General features: G+C 32.3%; 1 long non-coding RNA gene across 1 annotated transcript; it reads right to left on the bottom strand.

The window, feature by feature from the left end:
• Positions 1–1148: 1148 nt before the first annotated feature.
• Positions 1149–25791, bottom strand: LOC127700526 (uncharacterized). The gene is made up of 6 exons (XR_007981619.1): positions 25623–25791; positions 10620–10711; positions 9291–9457; positions 6129–6242; positions 5139–5257; positions 1149–1501 (listed from the first exon to the last, which is right to left on the bottom strand). It is a non-coding gene; the product is annotated as an uncharacterized LOC127700526 (long non-coding RNA).
• Positions 25792–25835: the final 44 nt, after the last annotated feature.

Here is a 25835-nt window from a genome sequence, read left to right as displayed (position 1 = left end):
ATGTCCTCCTATTTGTCCAATTACCATGATTGTTGACATGTATCTTAGTTCTCAAGTGAATTACATGCAGTTTGTTACACATGCGTTATACATGTGTTTTCTATATATATATACACAGGCAAATTTTGTTCAGGTAAATTTCATGTGAGATTCACCTCAAACAAGCTTATACATGAAACTCATGTGCAATTAATGTGAATTGAGCTTTAACGTGAAATTCATGTTAAATGTTTCATGTGAAACTAACGTGAATCAAGCTTTCATGTTAATTTTTCTAAAATGAAATTAAGGTGAATTGAGCATCAATCACACAAATTCATAGTATTTGAGCATATTTTAGATAAGTTAATGCTAATCTAGTACACATTCTATTTTGATATATATAAATATTCTTCTTGGTCTTGACTATGTGTTCATACTTCCATTATATTTTACTTTCTTGATCCTAAACAATACAAAAAATATTTATCTATCAACTCCCAACTCACAATATCTCCAATGCAAGAGATAGGATGCAATAAAACAAAGAAGGCAAGCAAATATCCAGGTCACCTTAGTTCACTCCTAGAATATTTTCGGTTATGGTCAAGTCTCAATACTTTTTTTTAAAAGTGATGTAAGGATTGGTGATTCATTTATAGAATATGTATGCACTGATGTGTATTTCATTTTTAATATGTATGTACAAGTCATTTTGTGGTTATCAGTCATGAGACAATGCAATCACATTTTGTCTCACTTGCAAAAGATGCCAATTTTTCTTTTGAAAGTTTTGAGGAAATAAAGTAGTTCACCCTGCCACATATTCATGTGCCTGTTTCAAGCCAGGAACCTTTTCAGTGGTTGTCTAAAGTCTCATCCTAATAAAAAAAATATTTAAAGAATTTGGTGTTGATGGAAGCTCTTTGATTGGTATAGACTCTGGTTAATTAAGTAGATCATGACATATACCATATTGAAAGTCTTGCTGTTATTTACAACCATTTCCTTCTTATTTCATATATGTATTTCAGTTTTTTTCATTTCAACACCAATCTTAATAAGGTTAAGGCAAAAAGAAAACAAATGTTGACAAACAACAGGCATATACCATTAGAAGATCTCAAAGTTTGGCTGCACAATAGACTAAAAATTCTTGTTAATTCAAATATTTATATAAAATTCAGTTTAAAACATGCATTTTCCATTTTTAGACTATAATTGTCATGTTGACACAATAATTTGAATTTGAATTGTATTATATTCTGAGAGTACTTGTGGTTGAAATAATATACACAATATTTAATTTCATGTGTTTTAGATTTCTTAAATACACCACTCCCATATAATGACTACATGTCTGTTAGTAATGTTTAAGAGTTCTCTCCTGCATGTAATTGCTGTAATTGCTATTTGTACCCAAGGCTTCCTTCATACATTTGCACTTATCCTTCTAAGATGTTGCTTGAATGATAAAATCCTGTAATTCATTATTAGCCATCAGACTCTTGGAATACAGTTGCTGTAATAAAAATAATAAACTGTAATCACAGAGATATGTCTCGCTTTTTAGTAATTTTGATAATGCAAATGTTGAAATTAAAATAGCAACATTTTAACATGTAAGATTTGCAAATATTCAAAGTCAATGAACCATGACTAAAGGTACATGGCTAAACAATCTCCATGGAAATTAGATGTGCCAATGCTAATACAACGCATACCAAATACCATTGACTTATCATAAGTAGTTCCCTTTAAAAAACCTAAACACAAACCAATACATGTAAACTAAGAAAATTTTAAAGTCAATAAACAATAACTGAGGGGGGGGGGGGCAAATAATCTCCATGGTAATGAGATGTGCCAATGCTAATACAACTGCATACCAAATATCATTGACTTACCACTAGTGGTTTCCCATAAGCCGACCTAATCACAAACTAATACATGAAAACTAAGCAAAAGTTTTAAAGTCAATAGACCATGACTGAGGGGGCAGGGCCAAATAATCTTTATGGAAATGAGATATGCCAATGCATATTCAACTGCATACCAATTATCATGAACTTACCACTAGTGGTTCCCCATAAACTGACTTAGCCACAAACTAATACATGAAAACTAAGCAAAAATTTAAAAGTCAATAGACCATGACTGAGAGAGCGGGGCCAAATAATCTCCATGGAAATGAGATATGCCAATGCTTATACAACTGCATACCAATCATAATTAACTTGCCACTAGTGGTTCTCCATAAACTGACCTAATCACAAACTAATACATGAAGACTAAGCAAGAATTTCAAATTAAGTCAATAAACCATAACTGAGGGGGCGGGGCCAAATAATCTCCATGGTAATGAGATGTGCCAATACTAATACAACAGCATACCAAATATCTTCGACTTACTACTTGTGGTTCACTATAAACTAGACCTAATCACAAACTAATACATTGTTGACGCAGCTGTCGTCACCAACGCCAGAAACAGCATACCTATGCCTCGCTTTTTGACTCCGTCAAGCAAGACAAAAACAGCATATATTTTTTGTAAAACATACATCAAATATTGGCTTACCAACCAGGCAAAAAATGATAACATCAATTTAATCTCCAATGATTTACCAAACTTACATATATATATATATATATATCGTGTGAACAACTGGAGTGGAATATAATAGTTGTTGTTTATCATTTTTATTTTTCGTTTAATGTCTTTTAAGTAAATTGGAATTGTATTACATCTGTCATTTCAGGACCTTTTATAGCTTGCTAGATGCAGTATCAGTTTTGCTCATTATTGAAAGCTGTTCATACAGTGATCTATAGCTGCTAACATTCAGTCATTTGGACTCTGGTGGATAGTTGTCTCATTGGCAATAATACTACATATTCTCATTTTTATCAACATAAATTACCGTAATAATGAAAACTAACTCTATTCATGCATGTGTACTACACATTACCTGTATATATAATATATACTAGAATACTCCCGGGACATCATGGTGTTGTGACTGAAGCAAAGTACCTTAGCCTTATTTTTAGCCTGGATTTTAAGATTTTTCGTTTTGTCATCTAATAATGTCATGCTGGTCATTAGGTGCACAGTTTTCTCTGCTTTCAAAATCTTTCTTTTTGAACCTTTCGACCCAGAACTTGTTAATTATCTGTAGTAATAATTATGTGGAAAACAAAAGGGCCTGGAATGGTGTAATTTTTAATCAACACCATTGTCCTATATATATAAGTTATAAATAAAGTTGAATTCTTTGAATTGTCATTTTTATGTCATGCCAGCTCACAAATTGGACCTTGTTATTTTAGTATTATAGATCTAGATTGCTAAGTGCTTGTAGAAACACAATTCCTCATTTTTCAAGCCCCTTTCTTACATGTCTTAACCTCATTTAAATTACAATACCAACTAAAAGCTCCAAGGAGCCTGTGTCGCTCACCTGATATTTTTTTTATTTTACAATTGATGCATGAAATAATGCAACCGATATACTTTTGCTTTAGTTTCAAAGATATAAGTCAAAAACTGCATTTTTCCCCCTATGTTCTATTTTTAAACTAAATACCCTAATGCTTATTATGACCAAGTTTGGTTAAATTTGTCTCAGTTGTTTCAGGAAAAGACTTTTGTAAAAGATTACAAAAATTTACGAAAAAATTGTTAAATTTGACTTTAAAGTGCAATAACTCCTTATGGCGTCAATTGACCATTTTGATCCTGTTGACTTATTTGAGAATCTTATTTTGCTGAACATTATTGCTGTTTACAGTTTATCTCTATTATAATGTTCAAGATAATTACCAATACATTGCTTTGCCGAGCGCAGCTGGATACGACCACAGAGGTCCAACCCTGAACAGTTGGGGCAAAAATGGAGACAATATTCGTGCTTGATACAGGTCTGAATTTGGATTGCAATTCAATATTTGACACATAATAGGTTTCTGACACAGAATAACTGTAGTCAAAGAACTTAGAATTGGTTATATGATTTGAATTTATATTCAAATTTTGCTTTTGTGTAATACACTATGCTGTTGCAAATTGACCTCCACCCCCTTTTTAAAAAAAAAAAAAAAAAATTTGAAGGATTTTCTTTTTGATTTTGATTTCTGAAATCTTGAGGAGAAAAAAATTGTCCCCCCCCCCCCCCTCCCTTTTGCCAAAAAAAAAATCTTTCCCTCAGTTATGGTCATAATTTCAATTCAAATTTCCAAGTTGTATTTGAATTACCTCCCTTACACTGTAATTTGTACTTAAGTAATTGTCCATTAACCAGGACACCCTTGTTTTTTCCTCACTTTTTTGCCCCCAATTCCTAAATGGTTTGAGCCATAAGCCCCCAAAGCCAATCCTAACCATCCCTTTGTGGTATGGAAACTTGCAGTATAATTTCAGAGAGATCCATACACTGTTCCACAAGTTATTGTCATGAAACTAGAAAAATGCTTATTTGGGCCCCTAATTCCTAAACTGTTGGGACCATAACCCCCAAAATCAATCCCTTTTGTGGTTATAAACCTTATGTTTAAATTTCATAGATTTCTATTTACTAATACTAAAGTTATTGTCCGGAAACCAAGTGTCTTCGGGCGACGACTACGACAACGTGATACCAATAATTTTTTGCGGTCGTATAAAAATTGAAAAAAAAATTCTTAAAATTACCAATTCAGGGGCAGCAACCCAACAACAGGTTGTCTGATGCTTCTGAAAATTCAACAGAGATAGATATTCACCTGATGAACATTTTTACCCCATGTCAGATTTGCTCTAAATGCTTTGGTTTCAAAGATAGAAGCCAAAAACTGCATTTTATCCCCATGTTCTATTTTTAGCAATATTGGCCATCTTGGTTGATGGCCAGGGTCAACGGATACATTTTTTAAACTAGATACCCTAAGGATGATTTAGGCCAAGTTTGGTTTTATTTGGCCCAATAGTTTCAGAGAAGATTTTTGTAAAAGTTAACGGACGAAGACGGACGCCAAGTGATGAGAAAATGATGCAATTAACAGCAAAAGTATACGAGACATTGGGTTCTGCGGAACCCTTACGATTTTTTTGAAATTGCCTTGGAATTCAGTATTTTTGTTATACCATTTGGAAATTAAATACTGTAACGAATACATACCAGTTACATTTATATATACTGTAGCTATAGGATCTCCTCTATATCTAATTCTGTTGTTAATTTCATTTAAACATATAATGTATATAGCTTCCCTTCCACTTACATCTGAGGAACTAATTCTGAAAATTAAAATTCCTGTGATTATCATATAAAATCTTAACCTGATGCAGTCTGCTTTCCAATAAGAATAAATTAGGAATACAGTTATCCCTTGGTAAAGAGAGAGAAAACAAGTGATATTTTTATATTATAACCAATACTGCACATGGTAATTGGAACATCACTAGTTTTCTGGATTGGATTGTTGCTCACTTTGTCAGGATCTTTTACAGCTGACTATATAGTATGGTTTTGTTCATTGTTGAAGGTCATACAGTGACCTAAATTTGTTAACATCCTCTTTGACTAATGGAATGTTTTCTCATTGACAATCCTACCATACATTGTAAGACCTTATTTATAAAATACTAAAAATTTCAATCTGTGACAATAACATTTTATTAATTAAATAAGGTAATCTGATCAACATTATGAAGCAATGTTCAAAACACTCTGTCATTGTCTGACAGCGATCAAAGTAATTTCAACTTCTATGACAATGTACAATGATGTATAATATATGTGCAAGACTCAAAACCAAGTATTACAACTAAATTCATACATATATCCATATACATTTACAAGGTACTTAAAAAATCAGCGAGACTGACACATAAAATGTAGATAAAAAAAATATACTTTTGTTGGACCCTGCATCATATATAATTATTACAAGTTAATGAAGGCAAGTCATAATCATTGAGTACATGTACATTATATTTGAACTTAAAGTAAAGGATAATCTGATTAGTCTCTAATCAGTAATGAAGCCACACAACACTCTGTGACAACAGTGACATATAAGTCTCCCATAGATGCACATACTATTATTTTAGGTCTTTTGTATATATATGTTTATTTAAGGTTACTTAGAATTGGCTGTTGACATACATGTACACATGGACTGTCAGGCATGGAGTCATTGGACCCTAGGTTACTCCAGTTCATTATCAGTCACTATCAATAGTCAACTCCTCTGTCCATTTGTTGTAATACAATGTACTGCTGAAAGGGAGAAAACAGTACTTTATTAATAGCATGTGGATGCAAGACTATAAGAAGTATTCAAAGAGTTTTGCAAACAATTAGCTTATACATTTAGGAGAATTTTGTATTTACCTAGTGATGTGACAGTAAACAGTGGCGGATCCAGAACTTTTTATAAATAAGGGGGGGGCCCACTCCAGTCATGCTTCAGTGATTCCCTATATAATCAACCAAATTTTTACCACAAAAGGGGCTCCCCCCCCCCCCCCCCCCTGGATCCGCCTATGGTAAAATCAAGTTTAACGAAGGCCAAGCTTAAAATACAATACAGTTATCTACTTTCTAATGCAGCATATTAAAATAAATACCATTTAACAAATATTTTGGCGTAAAATGAAATAAATGAAAAAGTCCGTGAAACTGTTGCGTTGTCTTTAGCAACTAAACAATGTGACGTCATATGCGTACTCATGATGTCAAACATAAAATTCTAGAAGTACATTTTATTTATACCTTTCGTACGCTTCAGAATGGTTTCAATGTTGACAAAAAGAATGGAGGACCTTTCACTGGACTGAAAATTTCAAATAGTCCAGGACCTTTCATTTTTTAATGCAAATTTTAACCCCTGCATGTAGACCAATTTGAAAACCTGGCCCAAAATAAATAGACAGCTGCACCATGAGCACATGATACACCAATCGCTTCTTCAAAGAATAAAGTTCAATAACTTTTCAATGTCATAATCAGACATTCATGAAAAACTAAAGGGAGGTTATGTTAATAGATATAAACCAGTCACCAAAGTTTCATGATAACTGCTCAAAGCATTGTCTGAATATGAAAATCCCCCCTTTTTTATGAATAAAATCACATAACTCTGAAACATAAAATCTAAAATTAATAAAAATCAAAAGGGAGCTTACGACAATAAATATAAACAATTCACCAAAGTTTTATGAAAACTGCTGTAATCATTTTTGAGTTATTATCTGAAAACTGGAAAATCTCCCTTTTTTAAATGAATATAACCCCACAACTTGGAAACATAAAATCTTAAATTTATGAAAATCGAAAGGGAGCTCATGTCAATAGATACAAACAAGTCACAAAAGTTTCTTGCCATTTGGTGAACACATTTTGAGTTATTGTCCCAAAACTGGAAAATCCCCCTTTAAAGTTTTTTAATGTTTTTTGGATATCAACAACTTTGTCAAACATACATGGAATTTTGACATGGAATTAGTTATATCTGCACACAAGAACACACATTTGTATGTGTTTTTTCTGCATAAACATGTAATTCATAATTTATTAAAACTTCCGACATAGTCCCATTGTGCATCTCTTTTTTATGCCCTTGTAGTAACGGAGGGGGCATTAAGTTTTACACTTGTCTGTCTGTACATCCTTGCATACTTGCATTGCGAAATAGGTTTTATACCCTTTTGATATATTGAATATTTTGACATTACACAGTCATACTCTTCTTAAGACTGCATGAAATGACAAACTGTGAAACATTGTTACACTAAATCTGTTGAATGTAAACTGATAGATATTTTAGTTTGGGAAAACATGTTTTTTGCACCTTTTTTATTATAAGACCTATTGAAGAATCCAGTCCTTTTTGGCTAATTTTGAAAGTTGGTTCTTATGTTGTTTGCTGTCTACCATTACTGTATGTAGTTTATATTTTTCATCCTTGTAGGTTACTTTATGGTATTGATTTTGTTCATTGTTTAAGGCTGTACATTGACCAGTAAATGTTTACATCTTTGTCCTTTGGTCTATTAATTGATAGTTGTCACATTAAGGATCATACCTCATCTTTTTATACTTATATGCTAGGTCATTGAAAAAGCTCCAAGGATACAACATAATTTAATTGTTATATATTTGCAAATTCATTCTGATAATGCAAAAACATAAATTGATTGACTTTTTTTCTTATTTTAATGTCCAGAGGCAAATATTTTATGTATTCTAAACGAGAACAACTTATCATGATCAATTCATAATATAGGCCAGTCTGACAATGCTTGTTTTAGACCCTTTTTGGTCTCTAATTCCTGAATGGTTTGGGCAAATACCCCCAAAATGAAACTTAACCTTCTACTTGTGGTACAATTTCATAGCAATTAAAATACTTATAAACAAGTTATTGTCCTGAATTTAGAAAAATGCTTGATTTGGGCCTTTTTTGGCCCCTAATTCCTACACTGGTTGAACCATGACCCCCAAAAATAATCCCAACCTTCCTTTTGTGGTATTGAACCTTTAAATCTAATTTCATAGACATTCATACACTTAAACTGAAGTTATTGTCCGGAAACCAAATGTCTTCGAACGAGTTGATAGCAATATACGACCTCAAAACTTTTTTGCTGTAGTATACAATATGGTTGTTCTTTTAAACATTTTCATAAATAATCTACAAGAAATGTAGACCTGTTTGGGATTGCTTGCAATACAATTTTCATTACATTAAACAATGTATATTTCCAAGGAATAACTTCTGTAAACCTAAATTTTAATAGCACTTACTTTCTAACTCATACATTTCAAAGTGACATTATTCCTGTATAAATTGCCAAATAAACGGATCACCGATGTACAATGTAATAATAAATCTTAATTATAAATTTAATACTAAACAGAAAACAATGAACTTGCGGAAAAGATGGTATACCGCCAATAAAAGGTGCAAAGGTTTTATTTCTTGGTTTCCTTAAACTGACCTCATCATGAATATCAACAATTTTTTTACGACTATGCCTCTATTGAAAACAGCATGCCTAAGTCACAGCTTCATAACTGTTGTGGCTAGACAAAAAAGAACAAGCGATTAAGAGAGCTTTGAATGCAGTTTTCTATAAAAATGACATGTAAAAAAATTAAATTTGTCACTTCTAACATGGATAATTTTCGAACTTGCCCACAACATTACAAGAATCAAACTTTAAACTCTTTGACCTCAAACTTTTAAAAAAATCTTCGAAACTGCATGTACAGAGTCTGACAAGAAAAAATTATTCAAACATAGTTATCATTTTCATCACATACCTCTCATCACAAAATTATTCATTGACTACTGCTCCTCATATGCACATAAATCAATAGGACGATCTATGACTCCACTATATAATCTAGAAAGCAATGCCTCAAATGAATTCTGTCCTGTTGCTTAGCTTCTCCTACTTCTCAAAGTAATTGTACTTTCGTTGAAAAAGCTAAAATAAATAATGTTTAATAAAATGAAGTTATAATATAATGTATCTGCCAAAATTGCCTTTAATATTCTGATCTGGCAAAATTGGCTTGGTTTGATCTTTTAAAACTAGACCAACAAACTTTCCCTGAAAAAAAAATGACTACAAAAAAGTATTTAATCATTTTATTAATGTTCTAATCCACCATATAAATTCCATATGACCCTTGAATGAAGGGATGAACAAAAGTGATTACATGCATATATTACAGGATCTCTGAATCTGTCATGATTTATAATGCCAATCTTTGGGGATTAAGTTATTAATAATCATGATACTTTGAAATTTTAAGTCATTCAAAGTTGTTTAAATTACACCAAAAGTTGGACTATTTTATTAATTAATTAATTATATAAGGTAGTATCTGAGAAATGGACTAAACCAGGCAAGGTTTGGTGGTAAATACATTGTATATGTACAATGTACTTTGTTTTTGGCTTTGAACTAGGTGTTAGTAACTGGGAGTACTCTCAGATCTGAACTTGGTCTTTTTTGTTGTGGGGATGTTTAAGTACCCACCACGTCTTGTGTGTGGTTTTGTTAGATGTCTTTCTACTTTGTATAGATCTGACGAGTTAAGCCCTTTTCACATCAATATACCAGGTTAGGAGGTGGGTTCGGCACCACAAACTACTAGTCTAGCCCCACCCCATCCTGTACATAATTGTATGTATGTGCCTGTCCCATGTCAGGAGCCTGTAATTCAGCTGTGGTTCAGTTTGTCGTTTGTTGCTGTGTATCATATTTTGTTTTTTTTGTTCTTTGTTTTGTATATAAATTAGTCTGTTAGTTTTCTTGTTTGAATTATTTTACAAATTTGTCATTTTCATTTGGGGTCTTTTATAGCTGACTATATGGTATGGGGTTTGCTCATTGTTGAAGGATGTACAGTCACCTATAGTTGTTAACTTTGATGTCATTTGATCTCTGATGGAGAGTTGTCTTTTCTCATTAGTGTAAACAAGATTTTATTTTGAAAATAATTAGGTTATTTAAACATTACAATATGACAGTTTTATTAGGAATGGAAAACAAGTGAATTTTCACTGACTTTTACCAATTCCTCTTTTTTCTCATTGGCAATCATACCACATTTTCTTATTTTTATATTTACATTACGTACATGTAAAGTAGATCTTTCATCTTCTGGAGGTGTCCTATTCCTAAGTACATGTACAACAGGGGGCCCTAATTAACAGCATGATTTTGAGTCGGCTAAAAAACAATCAGCATAGATTATGTGCAATTAACAGGTTTCTTTGCAATTATTTTGCAAATAACTAAGCTAATGCAAGAATAAAGTTATTTTCCAATAAATACATAAATTAAATAATAGTAAATAATGAATCTACAATTATATTTTAAGAAGTGAAACATCATTCAAATTCAATAAATATCATATATTAATTAAATTTCAATTTTTTTTTTTAATTCTGGGTAGATAAGTTTTCATTTTTTTAAAGTACATGTAAGGCGAGTTGGTCAGGGGTTTCATTATTTTTTTAGACTGGAGGTACCTTTGTGATTATAGGCGGAACCAAACCCAAAAGGCGAGGGGTCTGGGGGCCGCCTAAGGCCCCCAGTGGGTCCAGGGCTAGCCCTGGTAGGGGGTCCGGAAGCTCCTGGATTTTAGGGATTTCAGCCTTAATTTTTTACTTAAAAAAATAGGGTGAAGTCTGTAATATTTGCTTCAATTTTGGGTAAGTTAACATTGAATTGTTTTTTTTTCTAGAGTAATCATCTGAAAATACATTGCTTATAATTATTTTGTAATCAGTTATAAAATATGTATGATATAGGAAGATGTGGTATGAGTGCCAATGAGACAACTCTCCATCCAAGTTACAATATGGAAGTTACGATAATGAAAGTATTATTTATATTGTCAATATAATACTTCCATGGTATGACCTATAATGCAGGGGTTTCATGTGAAATGTTGTTTAAATGTTTTGATTGTTTTTATACTTTTATCAAATGTTTTGCATTTGTTCAATTTTGTGAATGAAATTCATAAGTTATGATAGTATATTATTATTAAGAAAAATTGATAATAAAACTTGTTGTAACTTTTTTTTATTGCTTTGTTATAATCATAACTGTGTCAATTGTTTGTGTAAGTAAATAGTGTCATATATTGTAAATCTGTCAGACTGCCACCTGTAGAGTAACTATTACTTTTTTTTTCAAAAATGAAATAAAACAATTAAATATTGTCTTCACTTTAAATTTTCCGTTCATTTTAATCAAAGTCATATTCACTGTCATTATCACTTTCATCATCATCATTTATCATCCATCTGCCCAAATTCAATCATCATCTGTTTACATGCAGCTCTCACTTCTTCCCTTATAAGTTCTTGCTGATTGTCTCCTGTTACATCAGTTTGACACTCCGCTTCAACTGTTTGAATTACATTTTCTTGTGCTCCTTCACTTTCATTTGTCCTATTGTTGGGTTTCTGTTTTGGAAGTTTTCTTCTGTCTTTCTCACTTCTCCAACGTTTTACTGCTTTCTCTGTTACTTGCTGACTATCTCCTGTGCTGGGACCATTTATTGATACATTCATTAATGTCATTATCATGTCTTGTTTAAGAGAACTTCTGAGTCTAGTTTTTATTCTTTTAATTGTGCTCGCACCCCTTTCAGGCCAGGCATTTGAAACTGGCATTGATTGGCAAATATCAGCGAGCTCAATAATATGAGGGAAAAAATTGCAGAAGTCAGTCTTTCTCATTAACATCATTTGTGTTTTGCTCAAATCTGAAGAATTATTATTATCATCTATTATTATCTTTTTCCATTCTAGCATATTGTACTTGATCTTATTCCATTCAGTGACTATTTCATTTTTCTCGTCTTGTTCAATGTTAGGATAGAACGATTCAATCAAGCTTTCTAATGATGTTACACCATAATCTCTGAATTCTGTATCAGTTCTCTCTGGCAAAAAAACAGGGTTGAAAATATCAAATGCTTTCAGGACAGAGAGAGCATCCTCAAATCTAGAATTTATGTTTTCCTTAAGGGCTGTGACATACTTGGTCAAGAGTGTTTCCAGTTGCTTAAAATCAGTATCACTGACTTTAAATTCCTTTGTTACCATAGTTAACTTTTCATCTTGTAAATCTTTCTTCATTTCTTCCAGAGGTTGTTTTGATTTTGAAATTTCTTCTATTGTGTCAATTGTATACTGAATGCTAGGTCCAATACTACTGAAATCAATATTGCCTGTCTGAAAAATCTTTGACAATTTTGATAAGGGTGGAAGTATGCATTTTAAGATGTAAAGTGTTCCAAGAAATCTTGTTTTCTTCATCCTCTTTAACAATCCATAGGCTGCAGTTTCTTTCTCACTTAACTGACTTAGGGTTTGCAGAACTGCAGCATAATCTTCAAAAATAGCTTGAACTGATAAGTCAAAAGAAAGCCAGCGAGTTGTACATGCCTTTTTCAGTCTCTTTGCAACCATTTGTCTGGAACTTTCATTCAGCTTTAGATTTTTTGTACCTTCTTGTACTTTCAAGTAAACCGCAGTTCTTTTCGGAGAGTTTTGAAAAAACTTCCATAATTGTATCAAAGTCAACTGTGCAAGATCAATATCTTTCAGTTCTGTCTTTGTGTCAGCACATGCAAGTGCAAGTTTGTGACAGATACAATGAATATTTATAATTCCTGGGTGTTCTTTTCTCAACAGTGCAGCCACACCATTTTTTTTCCCAGGCATCACAGATGCCCCATCTGTTGCTAGGCTTCGGAGCTTACTTATGTCAATCCCTAGATTCTGTAACTTTTCCTTTATTACTTTTACAATTGTTGCAGCATCTGCTGAATCTGATTCCTTTAAAAGGTCAGCTGTAAAAAGGAAATGGATTTTTGGGCACCCAGCTCTATCAACATACTGTATAAAGCAAACTAACTGTTCAATCAAAGAAATATCAGTTACTTCATCTATCATCAGCCCAAAACTAGCAGCGATATTTACATCTTGTACTAAGTCTTCTGTTATAACATCTCCTATACTCAAGAACATTTCACGGATAGATCAAGCACTGCTATGGTTGAAGTGTTTCATATGTGTAACTCCAACGACTTCTAGCAATTTTATTAGTGATTTGAATATGCTATTTGCCACCTCTTCTTTGGCCAACCAATACAATGAGGTAAATGCAATACAAAGTACTTCTGATGCATATTCTTTCCTGTTATTTACCTCTCTTTGAAATGGGGATACTCTCTGTATGTTTTCTTCCAGTTCTGCAGCTTTGTGAATCTTGGATTTGGAATGGTCCTGTATAGCTTCTTTTCTGTATCGCAGGCCTGGTTTCATACAAAAAATATCTTTGTTCTTTGGATTTAAATTGTGATGGTTTTTGCACAGGAGACAGTACATTCCTTCTTGTTCTATATAGACAAGCCACCATAACCCTGTATCTTGACTGAAGGAGGTAATTTTGTCCATCAAAATGCTGTGTTTAAATCTGTGTTTATTTTTTGATGTTGACTGAGGGTCTTCAAAACTTAAAGAATCACATCTATCTTTACAGATGGAAAAATGGTGGATTTTCTTAGTATTATCTTTAAATGTTTCTTCAAGTAGTTTTCTCTGTTTTTCTATGGCAATTTCTATTCTTGACAATCTTTGAGTTTCAAGGTTTGTTGTTGCAACTGTACACGAAGATGTAGAATTAGTTTTATTTAAAAGCGAGTTCTCAATCTCTACTTCATTATTTTTATCATGTTTATCAGTATCTTCTGGAGTGGAACTTTGAGTGGGTGCTGCCTCTGACTGTGACTCAACATCATCTAAAAAATAGATAAATCATAAATCAATTATCAAAACAGAAACAGTGGGAATAAGAGTGAATGTAAGTTTCACTAAAATTCGTCAAGCAGTTTTCAATTTTGTATTAAAGATTCTGTGAGAGTTTCTTTCAAAATCATTCAGTTATTTAGTTGTGGATGAAAGTTACTTTAGAACAGAGGAATAGACGGATGGACAGCAGACATTCCTTGTGTTTATAAAGCAAGGATATAAATAAAAATAAATTATATTTTTTTTTAATTCATAAAATACATGTGAATAAAATTTCAAAACTGTACAAGGTTAAAATTTTTAGATTTGCAGCAGCTACCACTTTAGACAAATGTAAATTTGGGCAAAATGTAATAAATTAATTATTGATAAAAATCATAGATATTACTATGCAGAAGCCATGTGCCAACTGCAACAATAAAATTGAGAATGGAAATGGGGAATATGTCAAAGAGACAACAAACAAATTATAATTCAAAAATTGAAAATAATACATGCAACCTCTTACCTAAGATAAACTGATGTAATAGATGTTGCCCTTTTCAATGATCTGCCCACAGTCCTGTCTGGTAGTTGTAGAATATTTAAATGTTGTTGCTGCCATAGCAGATAACTGATATACACATGAAAAATTTAACAGTGTCATGCAAACAATTAAACAACATGAACAATAAACATGCTCTCATGCAAAACAGCAAACAAACGTTTTTGATATATGCTTAGTGTTGTGATGATTGTTCTTGTCAGAAAAAAACATGTATTCAACTTTCACGTAACTTTAATATTTATAAAAAGGGGGGAGGGTGGCAAATTAATCATAGGATTCTTGACTATAGTAAGTAAAAATGTTTTTTTTTCCACTTCTTCAGAGCTGTCTTTTTTTTAATTTTAGAAGTCTTAAATCTCGTCAGATATTATATTTTGTAAACATAACAGTTATGTTAATTCAGATTGTTTCACGAAGTCTTACACTAAAAATTTCAATCACAACATAGAACACATATCGAGGAAACGGTGATCAGTGACAACGTCCAACGGGAAACGAACTGATTTGATACGATTAACGATTTTCTGAATTTCATTTTCATAGAATGTTCAACTTTATTAAACCTTTTATTCATAAAATAATCTGTGATACAAGCTGCTTTCCTTTTATTAGACATGATATTTCTGTTGTTGTTTAAATTCATCAACAATATACCACTTGAAAATATACTGCTAAATCGTCGCATTTTAAAGCGCTCTTACGATACAGATACAGACACATGGTTTAAAATTATCACTTCTCCTACTTTGGAGGTGTGAAGATAGATCTATACTTTAACGCGGACCTCGACGAAGACACCTATAAACATACACATGAACGGCGTAGAACGGAGATTATCAAGGAAAGAAAGAAATAAGATTTGAACGATCTTCAAAGAATTTTACACATTTTTTTTTGGTATTTTTATTGGGCTATTCCAGAAATATTCTGTCCCCCCCCTATGGAAGACATAAGATGTACAAAAAAAAATCCATGGAGAATCCATGACAAATCGCCCCACTGGCAAATCGCCCCACACCTAATCGCCCCACTTTTTCACCAACTCGCCCCACTTCCAAAAAAATCGCCCCACTCTTGTTTACCAACTCGCCCCACTCTTGTTTACCAACTCGCCCCACTTATGAAAAGGGTAAAATCCCATTGAAAATAGGTTGGATAACATGCCCCACTCATGAAAAGGGTTAAAATCCCGCTGAAATAAGGTCTGCCAACTCGCCCCACTCATGACAAATAGATAAACCACGATGAATTTAGTAATGCCAACTTGCCCCACTTATGGAAAAAGATGCTATCCCGTTGTATATGTTCCTGCCACTTATAAATAAAATCAATACCTATGAAAACCTTAGATAAACATCTTTTGTAATTCTTTTCTTTTTGTTTTTCTTTTCTTTTTGTTTAAATAAAGCAGTAAGAAGTGAGTACCAGTATTTCGGTGACGTGAATGTCAACTCGCCCCACTTGTGAAAAATAGAAAAATCCTGATGAATTGAGTTATCCCAACTCGCCCCACTTATGAAAAATAGGAAAATCCTAATATTGAGTCATGCCAACTCTTTACACTTATGAAAAAGGAAGTAATACCGTTGAATTTATGTCTGCCAACGTACCCAACTGATAAATAAAAGTATGAATAGAATTAATGGCTACCAACTAGCCCCACTTATGAATAAAATGATTAAACTGTAAGGAGTGTAGGCCTTCCAATTCTGCCCACTTATGAGAACGTTAGAAATGCATCTTTTTTTTTTGGTTCTTTTCTTTTGGTTGAAATAAAACAGAATACATAATTATGCATAACAATAACATTTAAAACACACATACATTAAATCAGTTAAGACAAGCACTGGCATGATGACATAAAAAGAAGTACTAGATGAAATGTCAGCACTAGAAACAAGAACATGAATACATTGTCATTAGAAAGTTCAGTAGCTGTCTGCTTCCACGACTAGACCGTTGACACGACCACACTGGCGTAAGAGTCTGGTTGTAGATATGCTGCCTGCAATATACTGCTCCCACATGTTGAATAGGATGGCTTGGGGTTTACCTTTACGTTGTACGTGTAACCGTGGCTGTCCACAAGCTTACGCTTGCCCTGCTGTGTACCGGACTCAACTGTTGTGTAGGTGATGGTATCTGGAGCAATCTCAACGTTGTTGATGGAATCGTCTAAGATCGAGCTGTAAAAAAATCGATTATATAAATAACTTACATTTTTCAATTATGTCATTACTTTAAGCAAGTAATACTGAACAGCACAATTACATGTAATATACGAATACATCCGAGTAGAAGACAACCTCAAGTTACTCTCATAAAAACTTTATTAAATCTAATTGGTAGTCAAATACTTCTTATTTTTACAATTTATGATATTACAATTTTATAATAAATACACGAAAAGAAATATTAAATATACATATAATGAATTAACGTAGAAAATACAATGCTTATACACTTCAAGTTGAACAGTTGGCACTTCAAAGGAAGCACTGATGTTGAAGGACAGCTCTGGCTCTTGAAACACCTCTGGGTCATCTGGCTGTTGGTCTGAATCTGTTTGGTCTTGATGAACGGACTGGTCTGCAAGGTCTGTCTGCAGTAAAGACTGATCATCTGGGTTGGGTGCTTCACAAGGCGTACATCGCCAGCTTATAGACATAAATTTCTCATTTTTGTTTGTTTTCAAAGCATAAACAAAACTTACCAATCAATTTTTCAACAACAACAAAACCTGCTTATAGGGGGAGGGTTGAGATCTCAAAAAACATGTTTAACCCCGCCGCATTTTTGCGCCTGTCCCAAGTCAGGAGCCTCTGGCCTTTGTTAGTCTTGTATCATTTTTAATTTTAGTTTCATGTGTATAATTTGGAGTTTAGTTTGACGTCCATTATCACTGAACTAGTACACATATTTGTTTAGGGGCCAGCTGAAGGACGCCTCCGGGTGCGGGAGTTTCTCGCTGCATTGAAGACCCATTGGTGGCCTTCGGCTGTTGTCTGCTCTATGGTCGGGTCGTTGTCTCTTTGACACATTCCCCATTTCCATTCTCAATTTTATTTGACTACTTTTACTAGCAAAAACACGACACACGCTTATTGTAAATGAAAGAATGGGCATTCTCTTTGATATTTACTTGAAAGTTACATTTGCCTTTCACTGATTGCTCGTTAGTGTTTAATTATTCTTAATTCAAAGACAAAAGTAACCAATCCGGTAAGTGCTATGATAACAAATTGCTGTTAATTGAAATCCTTCAATTGTTATGATATATCGCATTATGATACAATTAACAGGTTTCTTTTCAATTGTTAAGCAAATAACTATAAGCTTACAAGAATAAAGTTATTCTGCAATAATACGAAAATTATATTTAGAATTATAATTTCAGAAAGTGAAACATCATTTAATTTCAATAATAATAATTAAATAAATTTTCGTTTTTTTGTATTCTGTGTAGATTAGTTTTCATTTAAGTGGGGCGAGTTGGCAGACATGAAAATTATATATTCATCTAGATATTACCGTTTTTCATTAAGTGGGGCGAGTTGGCAGGAGTAATATTAACGGGATTTAACCCTTTTCAAAAGTGGGGCGATTTTTTAAAAAGTGGGGCGAGTTGGTAAACCAGTTGGGGCGATTTTTTTAAAAGTGAGGCGAGTTGGTGAAAAAGTGGGGCGATTAGGTGTGGGGCGATTTGCCAGTGGGGCGATTTGTCCTGCTTCCTCCATGGAAATATTTTTCACCATTACCAAAATTTTCTGGAATTCCAGATTTTAAACGCATTATAAAACTTAAATATACTGGAATTTTTTTCATGATGCTGTCAATTTGTCTGGAAATTTTAGTGTAAAGATTAGAAGCAATACCTATGGAAGACATCGATTTTATTTCTTTTGTCTGGAATTTATCTGTTTTTTTTCTAAATGTGCCAAAAAAACTGGAATTTTATACTTAGTAAGTAACATATATGCAGCCGTAACCAAAAGAAGTATGTTTAAAAGTTAAGCGCAAACAAATCCCTGACTAGAAGAACTGTTAGCCAATATGTTTACCAGTGTATATAAAGTCTTGTCATTGCAGACAAATACACCACTATCCCAGGAGAATTTGGATCCAGCACATAAGTTTTTTTAACCTTGCTGCATATATTTTCTATATATATATAAATCTGTCCCAAGTCAGAAGCAAGTAATTTAAGTGGTTGTCGCTTATTACTGTATTTCATATTTGTTTTTCATTTATTGTTTTGTATATCAATTTGGCCATTAGTGTTTCTCATCTGTATTGTTTCACACTGGTCATTTTCAGGCCCATTCTAGCTTACTATGCTGTGTGAGCCTAGGCTCCATGTTGAAGGCTGTACTTATAGGTTTCATATAACAAGTGAGAATTGAAATTATATCGCTTGATTTCAACTGGAGTTATTTAATTTCAATATAATAATAAACTAGCCTGTGGCGAGTTTATTATTAGTAATTAAATTAAATAACAAGAGTTGATATCAAGCGATATCCAATTTTCTCAAGTTGTTAAACCTATTTCTCTTATGGTCAACACTCTCAAAGTGTAAAATTAAAAATATGTAGTTTTACATTATTACAAATTTTTAATGTTAATTAGGTGAAAATGTCTAAACAATGGGATTAAAAGCACAAACAGCAAGTTAATAGCTGGTAAGAATGCATATGGGAAAATGAATAGAGAGATAATTGATTTGACCACTATTAGATACATTTACAACTGTTGTTATTACCACATCAAAAGATTCTGACATTTGATTAGTTTCAGACACTTGTAATATAAATAGGCAAGTTGAAAACTTGACCTTCATCTAAATTTCCATGATTTGATCATATATAATTAATGAAGCTTGAAATAGTGACCATGGTGACCTTTTTAGCAGCTCATCCCTACCACTAAATAAATAGTAATTGAAATTGGATTTCCTCTTTGAAAATGCAAATTATTGCTAAAGTTCACTTATGAATGCAATAATCATTCCATAAATCTTCAAAGATGAACCCTTCGAAATAAATACTGGTGTTAGAGATATGAAATGCTTTTGAAAGAATACTGAAAAATTCCAATATCTTCATAAAAACTCAAACCACCCAATTTTTAAAGAAAAAGAACAAAGTTGAAAATAGATGTAATGTATCATTCATTACATATTATCATTCTCAAGCAGAAAAACTTCAAAAAGTATTCAGGAAATACTGGCATCTTTTTAAAACAGATTCTACAATAGATGCCAGATCCCATAAAAACCTATCAATAGGATTCAAAAGAAATAGAACATTGGTGAATTAGTGAAATGAGCTATAAAATTATTTGTATGAACATCACAGTTCCTACAAAATATTTCACTGTGCAGAACTAATTAATGACCATCATCATGTAAACCACACAAGTAAACTGATATTCTTAGGACAAAATTCTTATCATGAAACACTTTAATTCAACATTAAATTTTATTGAAATAGGTTGAAATAGTTAGAAAATCAAAAAATCAAAATTCAAATATAAATTAACAAATCAAAAAACTATGATTATTATTATTATTATTATTATTATTATACAGTATTTATAACAGCGATTTATATAATATTGAAATTACCCTAAGTGCTTTACAACATATATCCATTCACATATATAAGTATTAACAATAAAATATGAAAGCCCATGGGCCATGTTATAAAATCCTAAAACAAACAGATTTTAAAAATATTGCATATAAAACTATACTAAGAAGTTTACTGATAAACAATAAAATTTATATAAAACATGTAAAATGGGCATGGTAAAATTACCATAATAATAAATAAAAAAAGATATTAAATTTAAAAAAAAAACTTTAAACAGTAATAAAAAAGAAATAAATGAAAAACATAAGGGGTGGTCTCTGATGAAGGTTTCCCCTTAATTATAAATACAATTCCGAAAAAAACAAAACATTGCTATATAGCACAGTATCCATGAAAGGCCAGAGATATGATTTGCACCAAAATGTGTGGATATTGGATCAAATTCTATGAAATTATCTCTAATCACAGAAAATGATACTTGGATGTTTAATTTGTACTCTTAATTTATTTTGTCAACTAAAAAATTGTGTCTTTTTGAATTAAAATGTTGCTTATTAGATTAGTGCTAGCTCTATAAGGCAAGAGACTCCCCCTAAATACACGTCTGCATATGACTCTGTTCATCTCTTCAATTTAAATTATTGCAAGATATGTTTTTATCTTTATTTTATTTATATATAAAAATTAATCAAAATTTGTTCAGGGTTCTATTTCTTGATTTACAAGAAAGCTTCTGTCTAAATTTTGTAAGTTTTGTAAAATTCCACAAAGGTTTGACACTTACCTAAATGTTGACTGTGAAATAATATTTATTAGTAAATTATGGAAGAATGGGTGGAAAATTCAAAATTTTACTCTACATGTCCGGTATTTATCAAGTATGAAGAAACTAATCATCAGTATATACGTAATATACAGAAGAGATAACAAAAAAAAACCCAACTATTTTTTTCTTAATTGCAATGTTTTTGTCAAGAAGAAACTTCCGTCCTTGTTCTTGAAATTCTATAGTTATTGTTGTCTTAATACTTTAACCCAATACTTTATCTAAATAATAACTTCAAAAATGCCATTTATCTGTAAAATATAAAAAATGAAACAAACATATACTTATAGAGGTCTAAGTATTCTAACTACTGTATATTTAGCCTGTCAACTATGAGGTTTTGAATCCCGCACATGACAGGTGCCCTCAACTCCAATCATTATTGACTATGATTGTTAGTTTTCCTACAGAATGTCATGGTTCTCTATGGCTTCCTCGACTCCACCCAATAAAAACTGACCGCCACAAAATAGCACAATAGTGCTGAAGTGGCATCAACACCAATCATTCAATCAATATATCAATCATTCCATAATGCTTTGACAAAGTTATTTTGAAGTCTAAAAAAACACATTATTGATACCAGGCTTAAAATTGTGAACACCAGACCAGGGTTTTATCTACAAAAGACTCAACAGTGATGCTCGAATCCGAAAAGTTTAATAAAAGGCCTAACAAATTATGAAGTTGAAGAGCATTGGGGACCCAAAATTCCAAAGAGATTTTGCCAGATACAGCTAAGGTAATCTATTCCTGGAATAAAAAATATATAGTTTTTTGAAAATTTCAAAGTTTTGTAAACAATATATGTTAGTGCCAAAAAAACTTAGTCCATTATATCAGTGAAATATTGAAAAAGAATAATAATCTCTGGATGCTGTCTTTGTATAGAAGAAGCATCTGTCAGTTAAGCAAAATTCCATGAATATCTAACAAAGCTATTGATTTAAAATAAAAAAGAAATTAACCCAAAACAAAGGAGTAGGCCCAGTAAGACCCCTTTTTGGCCCCAAAATATAGCAGTTTTACAAAATTGTTAAAATGTAAACTTTCAGCTATTTATTGAAAAGCTAAGAATACTTCTGTTACATAAGTATGGGCTTTTTATTGACAATACAATGCACATGTATCGGGTACTAGCATCGTTTTTAAATCATGCAAAATTGCTGCAATCTTCACAATTTTACAATTTGAGCTAATTTTTAGACAGTTTCCGTCTAAAATGGAAGTGGCCGCATTTGTGTTCAGTCTCAATATTTAGATGCATGTTATATATAAAGGGTTGAGAATGAACACGAATGCGGCCACTTTCATTTTTGACAAAAAACATCTGAAAAGTGACATTTTATGGCATATTTGATAGATTTTTCATATATATAAGCTTGAATTTTGCCGTCTTAAATGACTTAATCAGCTGAAATCTTTCACATCAACTAATTGAATCGACTGAAGAAGACACTTATGTGTTTAAAAAGTGCCCAAAATCTTTTTCATCAGATGTACCTGAAATTTGAGGCCAAAATTGGCCCTTACCTAACCTACTCCTTTAAATGTTGATGACACTAGAGAGAAGGATTGCCATGTCTAGCTTGGGGAACTCTAATTGCAGGCTTGACAAATAGTAAATTGTAAAACAGGATGACTTAAGAATGTCAGTTTTTTTGTGTAATGAATTTTTATAAACTTTTAAAATTTCAAAACTCATGTCAAATTTTAGACATCATTGTTAAGAGAATACATTTTCAGATTATTCAATTGGTAGGAGCATTTTACATTCAATATCATCTAAAGTTTCATTCCAGTACACAATACAATTATTTTTGAAAATAGGTTAATTCTTCAAACATCAGACATTTCTTATTATATTTATTTTTCTTATCTTAGTAAGTTATATGCTTTCATATGAAAATAAAACACTAAACACAAATAATCAATTTGTAAAAGTTCACATTGCCTTGCATTAATTTAAAAAAAAAGGGGGGGGGGGATCTTCTGTGTGTAAATTCAAAAGTCAGTAAAACAGTTTGCCACTGATTCTGATAACAATCTAAATGAATCTATCTATGTGTAATAGTATTTTGCAATCCATAGTAGAGTCATAGTACACAGCTGGTCATTTCTGGTCATTCATCTACAATATTGAGGTAATTAGACAATTTCCTGCTGTGAAGACAAACAAGTGTGTTTGAATAAAGGATGTATCAATTAGCTGTTTATTGGTAAATGTTCTGGCTATTTAGTTTGAAGTAACCCAAAATCTGGCATTTGTTTATAATGATATAGGACAAACCCTAAATTTCATTCTAAAATTTAGGAGATATCAAATTGCACAATTTATTGGTGTTAATTAATGGTGAAAAATACAGATTAAATTTTAAATATAATTTAATTAGGTTGAAATTATCATCTATTTGATTACATCATAAGTCTGAAACTAATCAGATGTCAGTATTTATTTTTGATGTGTTTAAAAAGGTCATTAAGGCATCAAATATTTGTCAAACCAAATTTTCTTTGTTTTTATCTTCCCATGGAAGTATTATATTGTATATATAATACTTCCATGATCTTCCCATGTGATATAATTTTCCACTGAGTGATGCTAATCATAGATGCTATTAATCAAATCATTTTGAAATTTGCACCTGATTAACATTCAATAGTTTTGTATACATGAAACAATTCAAGATAAAAATCATAAGTTGCACATCTGTAAATAAAGACAATGCAATTTCCCATAGAAACCCCCTTTACAGCTCAAACTGTGCAACTTTCACTATGATGTTTTGTAACAAAAATTATATCCTAGAATGGAAAGTTGTTGATATGCACAACTATTTTATTCAAAAGACTAACCATAGGGATCTGCGGCATATTTTCAACATTTACCTGCCCAGAACTTCTAAGAGTTTGAACTTATAATTATAAAATTCTGTACTGCTCCCCCCTTTCCCTTCATTTTGGGTCTTCCTCAGAATTCAAGTTGGCCGCTACCTATAACTATCTACCTATACGGATAACATTCCCAAGTTATGTCTCTATGTCAGGATAAAACATATAGATCATATCTGGGAACGAGTACATATGCAAAACAAAATATCTATGAATATGATATACAAATGTATCCCCCAAAAGAGGCAGTCTGTGAAACAGCTGTATTTACAAAGTGCAACCTACAAAATGAAATTCCATAGTATCAATATATCATTTATTCTCTAAACTACTATCGCTGTATCAGACTTTTGTCCCCCTCCCCAGAAATGTACATATACATAGGGAATTAATCAGAACTCTTGTTTTTTAAACCTGGAAATTATGGGTCACAAAATATTTCTGTTATGGAAAATCTTAATGACTACCAGTAAAAATTATATGGAAATTATTCGTCCCTTTGGAAAATACATGGAATTTCATGTGCACTAACAGACAAAAAGTTTGGAAATTTTTGGTCCAGACAGAAAATTTGTTTGGAATTTTAGAAAAAATCAAGAAAAAAAAATCTGGAATTCCAATGTCTTCCATAGGGGGGGGGACAGACTATTTCTAGAATAGCCCATTTTTTCTGTCGGTACCAGACGCTTCCGTAGGCGGGTAAAAGTACCGGGTACCGGGTCTTATCGAATGCACTGGTTGGTAGACCTTTATCTGTTTATAATATATTTATTATATATTATCATGATTATATTCATTTGGATTTTACCCAAGTTAGGCAAGTTGCCACTGTTGGCAAGAGTACATTGTATATTTAACAGGATTTAATCCTTTTCATAAGTGGGGCGATTTTTTTTTAATGTAGGGCAAGCAAGTTGGTATGAAGGGAGCTACCACTTGATTTGGGGAGGGGGGCTAGGATGAAAATGTTATCCTGCATTTTTTTAGTTGTAATATCTGTCCTGACAGTTCATTATTCACTCTTTTCGGTCCTGGCTTTTATTTTTTTACTCAAAACTCCTGTCCCGCATTTTTTCAAATTCCGTCAAAGCCCCCTCTCCATAAAAATCAAATGGTAGCTCCCTAAACAAGAGTGGAGCGATTTTAAAATAATGGGGCGTTTTGCCAATGGCAATGGGGCGAGTTGACTTGCTTCCGTTTTTGCCAATCTTTGACTGATTTTCGGGTTTACATGCATGACATGGATAAAGTCAAATGGTTTTTCGTGAAAAGTATAGCACTAGCATCTTCCTAAAAATGCGCATGATTATATTTACATTTCATTGCGCTTTCCAAGTACAATAAGTTGGTACGTAATCCATCAAAACGAAACACTTTCGTTGCGTTGACTTTCTAATGTATAATTGCTTCGTTCCCCGGATTCAGTTAATCGACAATGTAAATTACTAACCCATTTCAATATATCTGTTTATAATAACCTTTTGATCCATCAGTTTGAAAAATCAAAGGTCTTTGTATCAACTATCTAACTATCTTTGTCCATTCTTTTTTAAAAAACAGTAAAACATGAATTCAGCATCAGACGAGCGTCCATGGATTTTGCCAAACTCCCCGGCAGTTCCAGCTCCGATCTAACTCGAATAATTCTGCGCCCTCTAGCGGC

The sequence above is a fragment of the Mytilus californianus genome, unplaced genomic scaffold (assembly GCF_021869535.1).
Source record: "Mytilus californianus isolate M0D057914Y unplaced genomic scaffold, xbMytCali1.0.p SCAF_5, whole genome shotgun sequence".
Classification (NCBI taxonomy): Eukaryota; Metazoa; Mollusca; class Bivalvia; order Mytilida; family Mytilidae; genus Mytilus; species Mytilus californianus.
Note: the sequence above shows the minus strand (reverse complement) of the source record. Positions and strands in the feature narration are given on the sequence as shown.